Source organism: Mycetomoellerius zeteki, unplaced genomic scaffold (assembly GCF_001594055.1).
Source record: "Mycetomoellerius zeteki isolate Tzet28-1 unplaced genomic scaffold, Tzet1.0 scaffold179, whole genome shotgun sequence".
NCBI lineage: Eukaryota > Metazoa > Arthropoda > Insecta > Hymenoptera > Formicidae > Mycetomoellerius > Mycetomoellerius zeteki.
The window spans coordinates 141,659-156,575 of NW_017256747.1; the positions used below are offsets into that span (position 1 = coordinate 141,659).

General features: G+C 33.1%; 1 protein-coding gene across 3 annotated transcripts in view; it reads right to left on the reverse strand.

Annotated features, from left to right (window-relative positions):
- The window catches only part of raskol (Ras GTPase-activating protein raskol), a 350,704-nt gene that overhangs the window by 125,992 nt on the left and 209,795 nt on the right, over window positions 1–14,917 (reverse strand). Inside the window, exon 1 of one of the 3 annotated variants that reach the window (XM_018446326.1) lies at window positions 3,583–3,957. The exons of the other annotated variants lie outside the window; for them this stretch is intronic. The gene's annotated coding sequence lies outside the window, so the exon portion shown is untranslated. Of the gene's footprint in view, window positions 1–3,582; window positions 3,958–14,917 lie in introns of those variants that run through there. 3 annotated transcript variants of the gene reach the window in all.

Genomic DNA, 14,917 nt, shown 5'->3' on the forward strand with positions numbered 1-14,917 from the left:
TGCGGCGAAAGAAAAACACAGTGGAAAAAAGCGGGTAGAGCATGAAGAACGTGCGGTAGATATATAACTGTAACGCGAGACGCGATAAGAGTATTTTATGCGAATGCAATGTGAAGAAAATTCCTCAGAAATCATAAATAATTCCAAGTTACGACCAAGAAAGTTTGAGTTGTTACTTTTCTTTAAGGTTTCAAAATTTCATATCAAGATTCAAGTCAGAATATAATTCAAGCTCTTATGTTTAATTCTATAAATTATAATTATGTATCAACTATATTTAAATTAATATGAAAAAATTATTTTATATAGGGGCAAGTTGCCGAATGCGTACCACTTAACCTATTTTTTATTATATTTTCCATTTGGCACTGTGTTATATGCAAATGAACATTAGAAATTGTAGCTTGAGATTTTGGACGCTTATTATTACATGTTTAACTTTTCACCAATAACAAATTAATTTGTTATATATCTTTTTGTACCATGCTGCAAAAGGTATAACGATTTAGAAAACCGGTCGTCTAAATCGTACCTATAAGTATTTTTTATCGTATTTCCTTTGAAAGTATTGAATTTATGAATAAAAACAATTAAAAATATAAGATTAATAAAAGAAATCTTTAATTAATACCTAATTTTAATAATTTATTGAAGAAAATCAAATATTTTATAATTATTAAATAACAATAATAAAAAAAACAAATGACACCAAAAAAAATTTGCTTATACAATATATTTTTGCACTTAATATTTATATTGATATCAATTATTAGTTTTATTATTGTCAGTTATCAACCTTATCTTTTGATGATACGATTTAGGAAACTTGAATTTTGTAAAAATATCGATTTAATCTTTACAATAGTTGCAAATATGCATATACAGTGAATATAAAATACTTTACAATAAATCTTCTTTTATAAAAATACAAAAATTTATAATAAAATTGGATGAGCGCGTTGTTATCAGCTACATAAGTTGATTAAAAATTAATATCAGATGTACCTGATTTGTTAAAACGCCGCTAACATCTATAAAACAAGATGTAGGCTATTATATTTTTGTCTATATTACTCATTTCTCATATATTTTATATTATTGTTACTCAAGAGTGCTTATATTAAGTAATAATATAAAATATTGATGAGGTACAAAATTTAGGCAATCGATACGCATTCGGCAACACTCCCCTATGTGGGTATTATAAAGTTCGAGAATTTGCAATTCTGTTATCAAAGAGAGAAAATGCGACATTCATAAGCTGCTTAAACCAAGTGCTTTCGTGAAACAAGAGAGCTTTAAAGCTTTCCTTCGTGTTCTTCCTCAGTGTTTTCGCACGGGTATGCTTTATGCGTTACTTCGTTATGTAAATTCATCACAACTAAAACCCATATAGTTTAGATCTCATAAAAACGAGACTGTTGAGCTATCAGCATAGAATGGCCAATGTAGTTAATTAAACATGACTTTTCTAGTAATTGTAACCATTTATTTAAATGTGGACTGCATTTTAATAAGAATGTATTTCGTACTTTTTAGTACAAATAATTATTATTAAAAAAATATCTTTTAGCAGTATTGATTTTACAGATCATCCCATGATAATATAAAAATTAGCATAGGGTAAACGAGTATTATATATACATATAGAAGACATGACTGAAAAAAAAGATTAGCTGCTGCATCAAATTAGATGGTAAAATATGGCATAGCATTTTTAATTGGTTACAGCAGCCAATTTTTGGTTGGGTTAGCCTATCGAAATTCTATACTGACATTGCGGATAATAGCCAATCTTTTTTTTCAGTGTAGCCATCTTTTTCCTAAAAATTATATGAAATGGTCAATGAATACATTATAATATTTTTATAATAGTGTTAAGTTTATCTTTTCGATAGTTATTATTACTTTAAGGTCTCTTCAGTGAAATAATATATTTATTTATAATATATCTATTAAAAAATAACAAAAATAGAAGTATGTTTCTTGCATTTTAAAAATTGACCATTTTATCCAATTTTACCGTAATAAAATTCTTACAATACCTGATACTATGTTATTTGCAACTATATTGCACAATATTGGATTACATAAATCTCACACAGTAGGTCTTATCACCATTGCATTACCAGTACCCGTAAAAGATAATCGTAAAAATCATAATGCTTTACTTATAGAATATACGAATATACGCAACAGTAAAACGTCAATGATATCTGTGCAACGTGCATATTGCGTTCGTAACTTCTATTTTTCTATTAAAAGAGATAGAACGAGCGAAACAACGAACGTGAGGAAATGCATTATACTGCTAAATTATACTGTAATTTTCGCGCAATATATTGCGATGATGTCATAATGCGTGAGAATAAATCAACTGCAATATCAATGTATAAAATAAGCTGAAACTGAAATTCGCAATTTTGATATTCCGTTTTATGTAAAACATTTTCGTAATATTCTAATACAAATTTTCGTAATATCCTAATACTTTTAATCCGATACAACGGCGGAGTTTGGAAAATGATGTGGAACGAGCAACATGAATTAAACGAGATCGATTTCACAGGTCTCGAAACACGCGCATGTATATGTTTCGTATTCGTAGCTCGTTATTTACGTTATTTGCGTTAATTGCGAGCATAATCAATCATAATTCGCGAACGAAAATATGAGCGTAATAGACACGTGGAGGCAACAAATGATTGACGCGGTAATATTTCGCTCGTAATTGTTATATAGAATCTTTCTCGATTTGGTTCATCACCATCGTCGTTCTCATTGGCATATTAGTACCTGCAATTTCCGGACTCGCGATTATATGTGCTAAAGCGATAACGCACGCGGCCTCACACGATTAACTTGCTTGTAATCGGCTAGACTCGTCAGGACGTAACGCCAGAACAAGTTTTAACGGGGTAAGTGGATCATGGGTCCCATGGACAAAGCCATTAACAATTAACTATGTCGCCGGTGTTATTGTAATTAATGCACGCGTCATCTCTTCACTTGGCTTCACTGTGCCTTTAGGCATTATTCAAATACTAATTGTATATTCAAATACTAAATGACAAAGTCCTTTTGGCAATCTGTGTCATTATGAGAATTTATCGGATAAATCGATAATGCGTGAATTATCTGATACATAAACTCTTTCAAAAGTATCTTCCGCGCTATATAAAAACAGTGATGCTAATATTGCTTAATTTAATTAAATTGCAAAATTTATTAAAACTAAATTAATTTAATTTATACAATTTATACGAAAAAATTAAATAGATGATTAAAAATAACAATTTTATTTAATGAAGCAGAGAATATCTTTTCATGATTTTTAATATAACATTAACACAGGAAAGCTTATGGTCCAAAAAATTGATGTAAGTCATTTGCCATAAAATATTCTTGATCTCTAAATACAACATGATAATGTAATTAACAATAATCTTCGATTAATTGACATTTCGTTATATAAAATAATAATACATTGCTTCTTGTCCTTACGAATGCTTTGTGAAGAGAGATGCATCGAACCATTTGGAGAACGTTCGCTATATAATTAAAAAATTTTTTCAAACTTACCTCCTTCCGGATACCTTGAATCGTGTAAGTCCGTGTCCAAGGAGTCCTTAATTTGTCGGCGACGTTAACGTCCGCGGCTTTCCGACACACGCACTCGTCAGGGATTCGAGATTCTTTCTCGCAAGCACAAAGACGTTGCTGAGCCGCTCTGAATGGGGTACACCACGAGGGATTGTGTTTTACGCGGAGTTAATTTTAATATGCGTTACGTGCAGTCTGAGGGACGCCCGCGCTCCCTCGACGACGAGCTCACTGACAAAAGAGTTCGCTCTTACGGTCGCCAAACTGAAATAAATGCCAGTGCAGTCTGGAGACTGAAAGGCCGTGCTATCCTACTCTAAACACGTCCGCGGGAAAGCGAAAAGAAGTGCGTGATACCGCTCGCCTTCTGAAGTAAAAGTTTCAATCTTCCAAAACGACTAAGATGATTAAGATTTCGCTATGCTCTTTTATCGCCATTGCTGCGAAAATTCGGAGAAGCAACAAAGGGGTTGTAATCGAATAACATGATCAAGATGCAAGGTTCTAGTTTACAACTTTCACTTAATAAATTTCTCATCTCCCGATTTCTACCACCAGCTGAGAGTGCATAACATTCTCACGCGTAGTTGCCGGAACTGGCGAATTTCGCTGACTAAAGGCGACGCTCTCGGCAATTAAGACAAAGCGACATAAGCAACGAGCGCGACGTCCGGCTTCGTTCGTTGTTATCTGGTGCCACGTGAACGCACTGCGAAAAGAGGAAATAGCTCTCCAACGCGTGACTTATCTCGTCCGCTTTTCGACGTTACCAAACTTCGAACTGTATCGCTATCTGAAGGCATAATCTTTTATCGAAAGTAATTTCGAAGTTGTTGATAAGGTTCACTATCGAGACCTCGAACGAAATATGAACGAGTCGCGCATCGTTAAAAGTCCTCTACCACACCTGCTGAAACGTGACTCGAATTTTGTCGTCAAGAGATCCACACCTGCCGTCTGTGCCAGCAATCGACAGAGTCGGTGACCAAATGTCAAAAGAACGACCACAAAATCACAAGAAAAAAATGATATTTATTATTACATAAAAAACAAAAAGAGGTGAAAACGAAAGATTAATTGCAGAAATGTGAGACGCTCGGTGAGATGTGTCCAACTATTCATGACACGGAAGTTTCATTTTAGATATATCACTAATAAGAAAAAGAACAAACATGATATTTATTTTATTATTTACCATTATTTTACCACTTTCTTTTACTTCAAATTAAAAATGAAACTACTATAAAAACGTTAACTCTTTGTTTTATCTTTTTTCAGGGAATGAGAGAAAGAGCGGAAGGCAAATTGAGGCCAGGGAAACGTCGTGTGCCAGGTGCAGAAACGCACGATGGTATAAGAGACCGATCGACCCCCAGGCAGAGTTCACGTTACGTTTCGTGACGTCGACCGTTTCATGACTGTCAATGAGAGCGCCGTCAAATAAATTCATCCCGACGCAATAGTAGGAAAGCTGACGCCGAGCGAAGATAATATTTCGCTGAATCGGCTTTGACGACGAGATGCAACGACCGTGATAATTTCGTTGATCGGACGATCGTGATAAAAAAGAGGCAGTTGAGAGCAAATCCGGAGAGCAGAACAGTCTGATAATTCGACACCGCTATAACAAGGATTCAATGCGCTGAAGTATTAACTTTCGTTAACAGGCGTAGATATCGGGCTTGTCATGATATGTATACTCTAGTGACCAACTCCTACACTGAAAAAAATGCATGTAATTTTACATGGAAATTACATGTTCATGACTGGAAAATTGCCTAAATATGATTGGAAATTTACAATTTCCAGTAAATTTCCAAGCATATTTATGTAATTTAGATAATTTTCCAGTCATATACGTACATGTAATTTCCATGTAAAATTACATGCATTTTTTTCAGTGTAGAGAAGGGAAAGGGGACATTAAAAAAAATCGATATTAATCGTTTTAATAGATAAACATTTTTTTAGACTTGTTAATGAAATATGAACATTATATTATTACATTGGTAAACAACTGATAACACTTAATTAATAGCATCATATAAGTCACAACCAAAATTGCATCAAGTTATGAAATCACAAAAATGTATCACTTTGTTTTAAAATTGTACTTTTGTACGCTATGTATTTTACGAATAATTTTTGAGTTTTTTAGTGATATCAGATACACTTACTAGATACACTTACTAGATGGCAGTTCAATATGTGACGTTTATAGCGCCACAATTGGATTTGGGACGTACCTCTTAAAAAAGAGGGACAATTTATGATTACGGTCTTAATATGGGATAAAATTTGGGACGCGTTGTAAAGAGGGACGAAGGGTTAAAATTTGGGATTGTCCCTCCCAATTTGGGACGGTTGGTCACTAGAATATACTCATTCGCTTCCGGTGGAAGAGTATCATTTTAAAACGTTTGTGTTTAATTATCGAGTGCGGGGTAATAATTGATCCGCGTTATATGTTGACAAGGATAAAGAGGACGACGACGACGACGATGAAGCGACATTTTATGTCAAACGAAAAGATACGCCTATCAAATGAATTCATATATCGCGAGTTTCAGATATGGCCATTTACATTCCGCAGCGACGTGTACAATGATTTAATTGCTTTTATCGTATATATCGAAGCGAATTGAATAACCGCACCGCTCGATTATTAAATGAGTAAATAATAAAACAAAGTTTGCAAAGAAAATACGCCGAAATACCGTGAAAACCAATGCTTAGTTTTAACGGGATATTGAAGCTTCTAATTAAACAGGTGTACACTACATGATTATTATTATTAAAAACCGTTATCTCTAAACATGCGTTATGGATAGTTTGTAAAATTATTTAATGTTTCTATCAAAAGATAAAAAGAATTGCACCGTAATCAGATATCGAGTCTCTTCGTCATAATATGTGCTTTATCTCAAAATATATTTTATGCCGTTCTACATATAAGCATATTTATTAGTGGATATATGCAAGTATATGTTGCATCAACGTGTTCACGGTGAACAAGATATAAAACAATTCCGCGAACGGCATACTCTGTAATCAATCTCCTGAGACGTTTTAACAACAGAATGACGCTACACTCGTAATCATGACTCATCTGAGCGAGTAACGATGCTTTTATACTTGACGGATCAATATCGAAGCTTATTAAACTTTGTGAAAACAATTTTCTATACATTATTTTTCAAGAACAATTCATCAGTGTTATACAGTGTAAAATAAACATTACAACAAACGATGAAAAAAATAATTAATTCTTGAATGGATATTTGAATAATGAAAAATTTACTTTTTCGTAATTGTGCGTCGATACAATAAAATACCTTTTAGTTGCTTGTTTCACAATATATTAGTCTGTTATTTAGGCTCAAAAAGAGACCACTGAAAAAAAAAACAATTCTATAGATACATGTGTAACAACATAATCACCATTTTACGTCGTACAAAATAATTTCAAGTGACAGATATACAAATTATTATTTGTGATATAAACAGGTATGTACATATTTGTGATAGAGCTATATCTTATTATTCTATTAAAAGAGGAGAGGGGGATAATTAAATCTCTTTTTCTTCAATCAAACATATCATTACCAAAAGATATTAAGACGAATTTTGGAAAAGTTTACGCTACGTAAAAGTATTACCTTTCTACAATCAAATCACAGTACTAAGTGCTGATAGCGAGAATGATCGTGGGAAAGTTATTTATCTTATCAGTCCTCGTTAATCAATAATTCTCTTTGTACAGATTTACCTTCTTAAAATTCGATTAAAAAATCTATAATAATAGTGTAATTGAGATCGTAAAATTGTAAAACAAAATCTCGTAATTAAAGACCTATAATAAGCATTAATAGATGATAAGTAAAGATTACATTTATAGAAAAAAAATCTATGATCAACTTTTAATAATTCAATCGAAACGAAATAGCGCGCACGCACGCACGCATGCGCGCGCGCGCATATGTATACTGAAAAAAAAATGGTCTGGTTGGATTGAATAACAATTCTGGTGGAAAATGGAATTGAATTCTGGTGGTCGAATTTTTTGATTAAACCTATTAGAATTTTACAAAACGTAATTATAAAATAATCCTGTTAGTGTCTCTTTTCTGCTGGAATCTATTTGGCCTAAAATATAATTTCCAAATATTTAATTTAAAAACCTTTTTCTCTGATATTTGATGACTTCATCTGTTAATGTAAGATGTTTTTTATAAACATTTTTTAATTTTTAATTTTTTTGAAGCTTTTTAATCGTATAGTACATTTGAACAGACCGCAGGGATGAAATATTAAACTCAAATATTTTCTTTTTAATTAAATTCCCTGTAATATATTATCTTCTATGTAAATCATATTTTATAAGATGGCAAGGAGAGAAATTTCTTCGGAAAACTTTCCGCGGAAGTAAAGAAAACTTGACGTTAGATAATGGAGAAAGGAGTAGGAGTGCACTTTATGTAGACAGAATTGTCTAGACGGAGCATTGTCGAGTGGCGCATTGTCAGGGTCGTTTAGGTGTGGTCAGTCATTGTTACGTCTTTCACAGTGATGCGTGTGTGCAATGGCTATAAAACGAATACTTTAATATCTGTAATTCATATCACATTGCATAGCTCGCAATATAACAGTGATGCCGTGCAAAGTTATTTTCGTTCTCTTGGATTTCACTCTTGTCTCATTTCGCTTGTTCCTCTCTAACTTATCGTAGGTGTATAAAAGCCTGAGGCAATAATAGCTAATTGTTAAGCGTAACATTATATGAGATCAAATATGGAAATCGTACGAGGATAGATCTTATAATGCAAATATTGTCTATATGTTTGCTCAGTCCCATAATATTCGCCAATTATTTGCGTACATAATATATATGAATATGTACGTAATACGCAACAAAGATAATTTAAATACATTAATCGTCGATTAATACCGATGACTACCAATAAATATTTGTAGCAATCGATGTATGTAATCTAATAAACAGTCTACAGAAATTGATCTGAATATAGATTGTTTCAAAATCATTCTTTAATGATGCGATAAATTTACAGTTGATTAAAGAGTTCTTTCTATCTTAAAATTTTTTCTGTCTTATTAATAAAGTAAAATATCTTCGTAAATAAATTCTAAATGAGAATTTTCGATATTCCAACGGAATTTAATGAATCAAGGGTTACCAGCTAAGTGGGACGACCCTAACACAGACGATCTAATTAAGAGAGTTCGTTAATTCTTTTTGCGATATTATATAGCATCACGTAATGACACACAAGAGGTTGACACTTGTCGAATGACCAAATGCGGAAAGAGACGTCGCGTGATGGAGTAACAGGTTTTTATACGTTGCCAGAAGACGAAGCCGGGATACAATAGACAACCATCCCGATATCAGACAACTAACAGAAGGATCGGGTTCAAAGCGAAAAAGTCACTCGTTCACGGTGCACGAAATCGTTCTCTGCGCCGCAAAATCTCGCGAGCTAAATCTAATTATTGATGGTATCCGGAGCATCGTATCAATTCCGCGATATTGCCTCCCTCGAAATTGCCATCACGTGATAATCCCGTGATTAAAAAAATAAATGCAAAGCATTTCAAAATGGAAACGTATCATAGATATCATATTAGAGACAGTGAGGAGAAATTGAACGCAATTTTCGAAAATGTTCGCGGATGAATAACCGAAATAAAATTAAAAGAAATCTGATCCACATCCGGATTCGTAGACACTCTAAATTTCGTAAGGCTCGCAAGAGTGGCGATTTATTTCGGTCACCCCGTAGAGAAACATTCGCCGAGAGGTTGCCTGGAAAAATTCGCAATAAAGCACCTACGTCGCTTCTCCTCGACCATACAATCCGGCGGCGCGCGGCGAGTCGAGTGCATCGTTATTCTTTCACTAACAGCTGCAGCGGGTGTGCGTAAACAAGCTCGAACGAGCGGATTCTCTGCCGAATGCGTGCGCAAGCCGGTCGACAGCCGGCGAACCTTCACAACCGCACCTAATCGGCCTAATCTCCATGCGCGACTATCTGTGAACACCCTTTCTTTCCCGCGTAGGAAGAAAGCATATGCGACTCCGAACATGCAGCGACATTCGCGGAAAAGATCGAGACACGATGTAATATTGTAAGATAAAAGAGGAATAGACATTGTATGAGAGAAAAAGAAGCTAAACTATATATTCCTGTACTAACTATATATAAAAGTAAAATAGAAATAAAATAACAGTTAATAAACATATTTCTTCAAATAATACTAAGTATACGTTTACTTATAGTAAGTAAATATTACTCAATTAAAAAAATGATTTTTAAATTAAATTAATGATTCTTGTATCAAATAAATATATCTCTACATTTAGTAGTAAATATTTACTTGAAACTATTCAAACAAATATTTATGAGATATTTATGTTTTTCAGTGTATCCATGAATTTTTCTACTAAAGTTTAAATTTACAGTTCAAAATTTTTTCCATTCGCGGAATTATAGATAGTATTTAAATACGTGCAGTAATAAATCTCTAGTTTCTTGTCTATATTTTATATATTACTTAATATGTATATAAATAAGTAATATTATATAGTACGATCCTTTGCGATACTTTTTAATCATACAATGAACTGCGATATCTTCTTCACTATCTGATAACAATAACTTCGTATCTTATTACTTAAATATATAAACATGATCTTATTTATAGCAAGAATTGTTTTAGAGATATTTCTTTGATGGTATACTAATTTACTTTGAAATAATATTAATTAATTATACTAATTTACTTTGAAATAATATTAAGACATTTTTTATGTTTTCGTTGGCACAAAATAAATAAAATGCTTGTTATAATATAAAAAAAAACTGTACTGTAAAAATATAGGTCCACATTCATACCTCATTCTTATCAATAAATGTACGCATTTATTGATAAAAGTGAACTGTAAATGTGGTCCAATATATATTGTATTGTTTACCACAGAAATATAAATATTATAAATATTATAAAAAGTTGTCAATGTAAAAGAACTCCAAACTGCACCAGCATAGAGGAAAAATCGATAAAGAATAAAAAAAGTAAGACATAACTGTATAATAATCAATGTATAATAATATACAATAAAATAAGTTATCAATCAAAAGTCTAATAACGTAATAAACAATATGAAAAAGAGAGAGAGAAAGAGAAATAACTAATTAGTAATAAAATACCAAAAAAAAATAAAATGAGTGTGTTTTTAATATAATTCATAAGATATATATTATATATGACAAGTTTTAATTAATATGTTATTCTTTTATCTGATCCTCATTTTACACACATTATCGCTTCGACCTCGGACTGCACTCAACTTCATTCGACTAAAACGCGATACCTATACAAATACGCAGGGCAACGATGAAAGCTAAGATGCACCTGTTCACTCCAATTGACGGCACGTCTCGCGGCACGAAGTATCAGCGCTAAATCGTGCGTTTAGTCGCGCGACAAAAGCGCTTACGTTTGAATCTAACACAAAATCCCTCGGGCATACCATGTATATCTGTGACACGGTCACCAACGGAAGTTGGAGCGCTGTTTAAAGAAGGATCAACGGACATCAACGCCGAGATATCTGGACGTCGTCGATGTACACGATAAACGTTCAGTCACTCGCGCGGCATTCGCGTGACACCGATCACTGTTATAATACAATAACGCGTCGCAGCCGAAGTATTTCGGTAAGACCCAACGTGGGCGGTGGGTCAAACGACAACGAAAACACGTTCGGACGCACACTCGATCGTCAACGTACCATCACGCGGGAACATCGGAACTGAACTGCCGCCACCGCCGCCGCCGCTCTCGGCAGGTTCAGTGCGGTACGCGTGTTGGTGGTGTATAGGTGTGGTGCGCGCGCGATTCCACTCGCAGCAACGTTCACGGCGCTGCCATCGCGCGTTTAGAACGAATACGTTTCCTCGCTAGAACAGATCAGCTGATTGCCAATGCTTGGCGTCAGAATAAAACGCTTTGTGTTTCATGGACCTTTCGGAGCTTTAACAGCTCTCTTTATAAGAAATAAAAGTAATTCATTGAAATTCGTTGATGGGAATCTTCTTTTCTAGAATAGACGGTACATTTCGTAAATTTAATGTTTTTTCAAACTATTATTGTTAACGTTGCGACATATAGGAATACATTTTTTAATTTATCTAAAAAAGATAACAGGTCTCGTAATTATTTATGCGTCATATAAGCCTTATCTATTCCATTCTTGGAAAACAAGAATTTTTAAAATATACGTATAAACAAGGGTAATTATTTAGAATACCTACTCTAGAATCTTAATAAAAATAGACGCGTTTTCACTCAAAATGAAAGGATCTGGCAAAAAAAATGCCTCGTGAACAGAGATATTAAACGTTAAAGTTTGATATTTTAGTAATTAAGATATCTAACGCGCTGTAACGCTATGTATACGTAAGGTGTATTCTTTTTCGAAGAATTCTAAATTAGTTCTGAAATAGTGCAATAGATTACAATGAAACAAACTATACGTCTCACTCTAGCTCATTGCGGTGGTCACGTGTCCAACATCAATTAATTCCTAAAAATAAATATTCTCTACTTTAATTACACAAATTCTTGGCTTTACAAACACAAATTCACTGCTTTAAAAATTAATACAAATTCATTGCTTCAAAAACACAAAATTACTACCTTAAAAATACAAAAGCCTGCTTTAAAGACACAAAAGCACTGCTTTATAAACAATTCACTGCTTTAAAAACACAAATTCTCTGTTATAAAAACAAAAATTCACTGCTTCAAACACACAAATTCATCGCATTAGCAGTGAATTTGTGTTTTTAAAGCAGAGAATTTGTGTTTGTAAAATAGAGAGTTTGTGTAATTAATGCAAAATGTATGCATAGCGCTGTAGATGATAGATCGAGTGGAGATATCTTAACATCTATCGAACTTTTACGCTTAATATCTCGATTCACGAGGCCGACCGCCGCATTTTTTTTGTCAGATTCTTTCATTTTGAGTGAAAACGCGTCGAATGAGTACATCTTTATTAAGATTCTAGAACAGAACCCGTATTCTAAATAATTACCTAAATAAGAAATATATGTTTAATATTAATAATAAGTTACAAAATTCTTTTTATTGTCAGATAATAATTAAGAATTTAACACAGTCCACGTATGTGACTATTGCACGATTAAGAAGTGCGTACAATTAAAAGATTACATATAATATTATTAATTAAATATCACATTAAGATATAAACAAAAATAGGTATCACGTAGGGTCACGTGCGTAAACATTACAATTCCACGAACGGAAAGATTAGAACTGTATGATCTAAACGGGAGACGGCTCCTAATTCCTACAAGCACATGAATCAAACACGTGCCAAGTCGTCTGCAGAAATACTAAAGAAGGAAAAGGATAAACAGCACGAGACACAGATTGAGGAAAAGGACAAGCATTGAAGAACGACAGAGAAAGAACGATAAAGCCTCGTTGACACGTGTGTGAACTCCTCAGTTGGGGTTCTGAAACCTCATATGTTTATGGAAATATATAGATAAGTATTACAGATGGCAAATGCACCACGTGGTGCAATTTTTTCGCCAAAATCAGATAATAAAATATGATAAAGTATCAAGATTAATGAATAATCATGAGTAAAATTAGTGTTAATTTTTTCGTTCATATAGATTTCAAAAAAGGTTAATGAATATTATTTAACTTTTATATTATCTAATCTAGACGGTATGAGAAAGAAATTACAAAATAGATACTTATAATTAGCCTCCAAAATATAATGTAACGTACAATAATTAGCAATATAACAAAATAATACAATTTTTGGCAATATTTATATACGGGTTATATAACTGCAATAAATTTATATAAATTGGTTATATAAAAACGACGTCTTTAATAAAATTATCTTTTAATAAAATTTATATGTCGTGTGTTTCTTTAGAATTCATCTTCTCTATTGCATCTTCGTGTGAGATCTCGCGCAGCGAGAAACCTACATCAGCTATAAACAGCGTGTATAGGTCAGATCGGTATAATTTCACTGACGAGGGAAGGTGGCATCGTGCGAAAGTGCAAGCCAGCCGACACGATGAAGCACCGAACCGGTTTGTACCGAAACGAATTTCAAGAGGCGCTAACGGCAGCGAAAGCCGGACCAATGTCGTTAGACGAAGGACGAAAGTGCGATACACTCCTTTGCAAAATTGCCACTTGTAATTATCGATAACGCAGCGAAAATAAAAGAAACAAAATCGTGGAAAGTTATTTCGTGTCAACGAATTGAGATGAAAATTGTATAAATTCACAAAAGAAATATGATTAAACACGAGGAACGTCCTTGACCGAATATGGCCTTTTTACTTATGCATATCAACGAATGTTTTAATGTTTTGAGAATAATAAATGTATAAAAATGATTAAAGAATGTTTATGCATTTTCGAGCGCGATAATAAATTTTCATAAACTAAAAATAATATATTCGCGATGTATATACGAACACATACCGTCGCTCTCATTGGTTCCCTATCGGCATTTATAAGCGAGCACTCCGTTGTACAATACAAGCGGTGATGCATCAATTAAAATGCATCGGGGACGGCGTGCAATTTACATCGTAGGAGAAAATCTGATTTACTTGAGCTGACACAATTTCTCCTCGTTTTTTCGTGCCGACCAGTTTTGACCACGCTAGGTTGACCTTTGACTGAGTCACTTTAGCCAATCTCTAGAATCAACCGATAGCGATCGCAACAATTTCTCCACTCACGATGCAGCCAATTTTCCACGTACATGTATGTGTACGGCAGCTGCGAGATATAATTACGATTATTCGAGCGTCGCTTTCTGTTTAACCGCGAACGCACCTGCACGCCGATAATTTAAACAGCAATATTTCTGCGTGTTCAATTTTCATAAAAATATTGGACAATTTTCTTTGTGCTATACAATAAAAAAAATAAAATTGATTTTTTTTTAATTTAATATTTTATTTTATTTTATTTTCAATTGATTTTATTAATTTTATTTTATTCTGTATTTCACAATAATATTTTTCTCTCTCTCAAAATATATATATATAATATATATCAAAGCTAGATAGTTATTTTATTTAACAACTAACGGCAAAAATAATTATTATGTTACTTAATTTATTGTTAGATTGAAAACAAGAGACATAAAAATTCTTTATAGAAATGTGAAAAAACTTCTTTATTGTTATAAATATATATAAATATTCCAAATATTTGATCA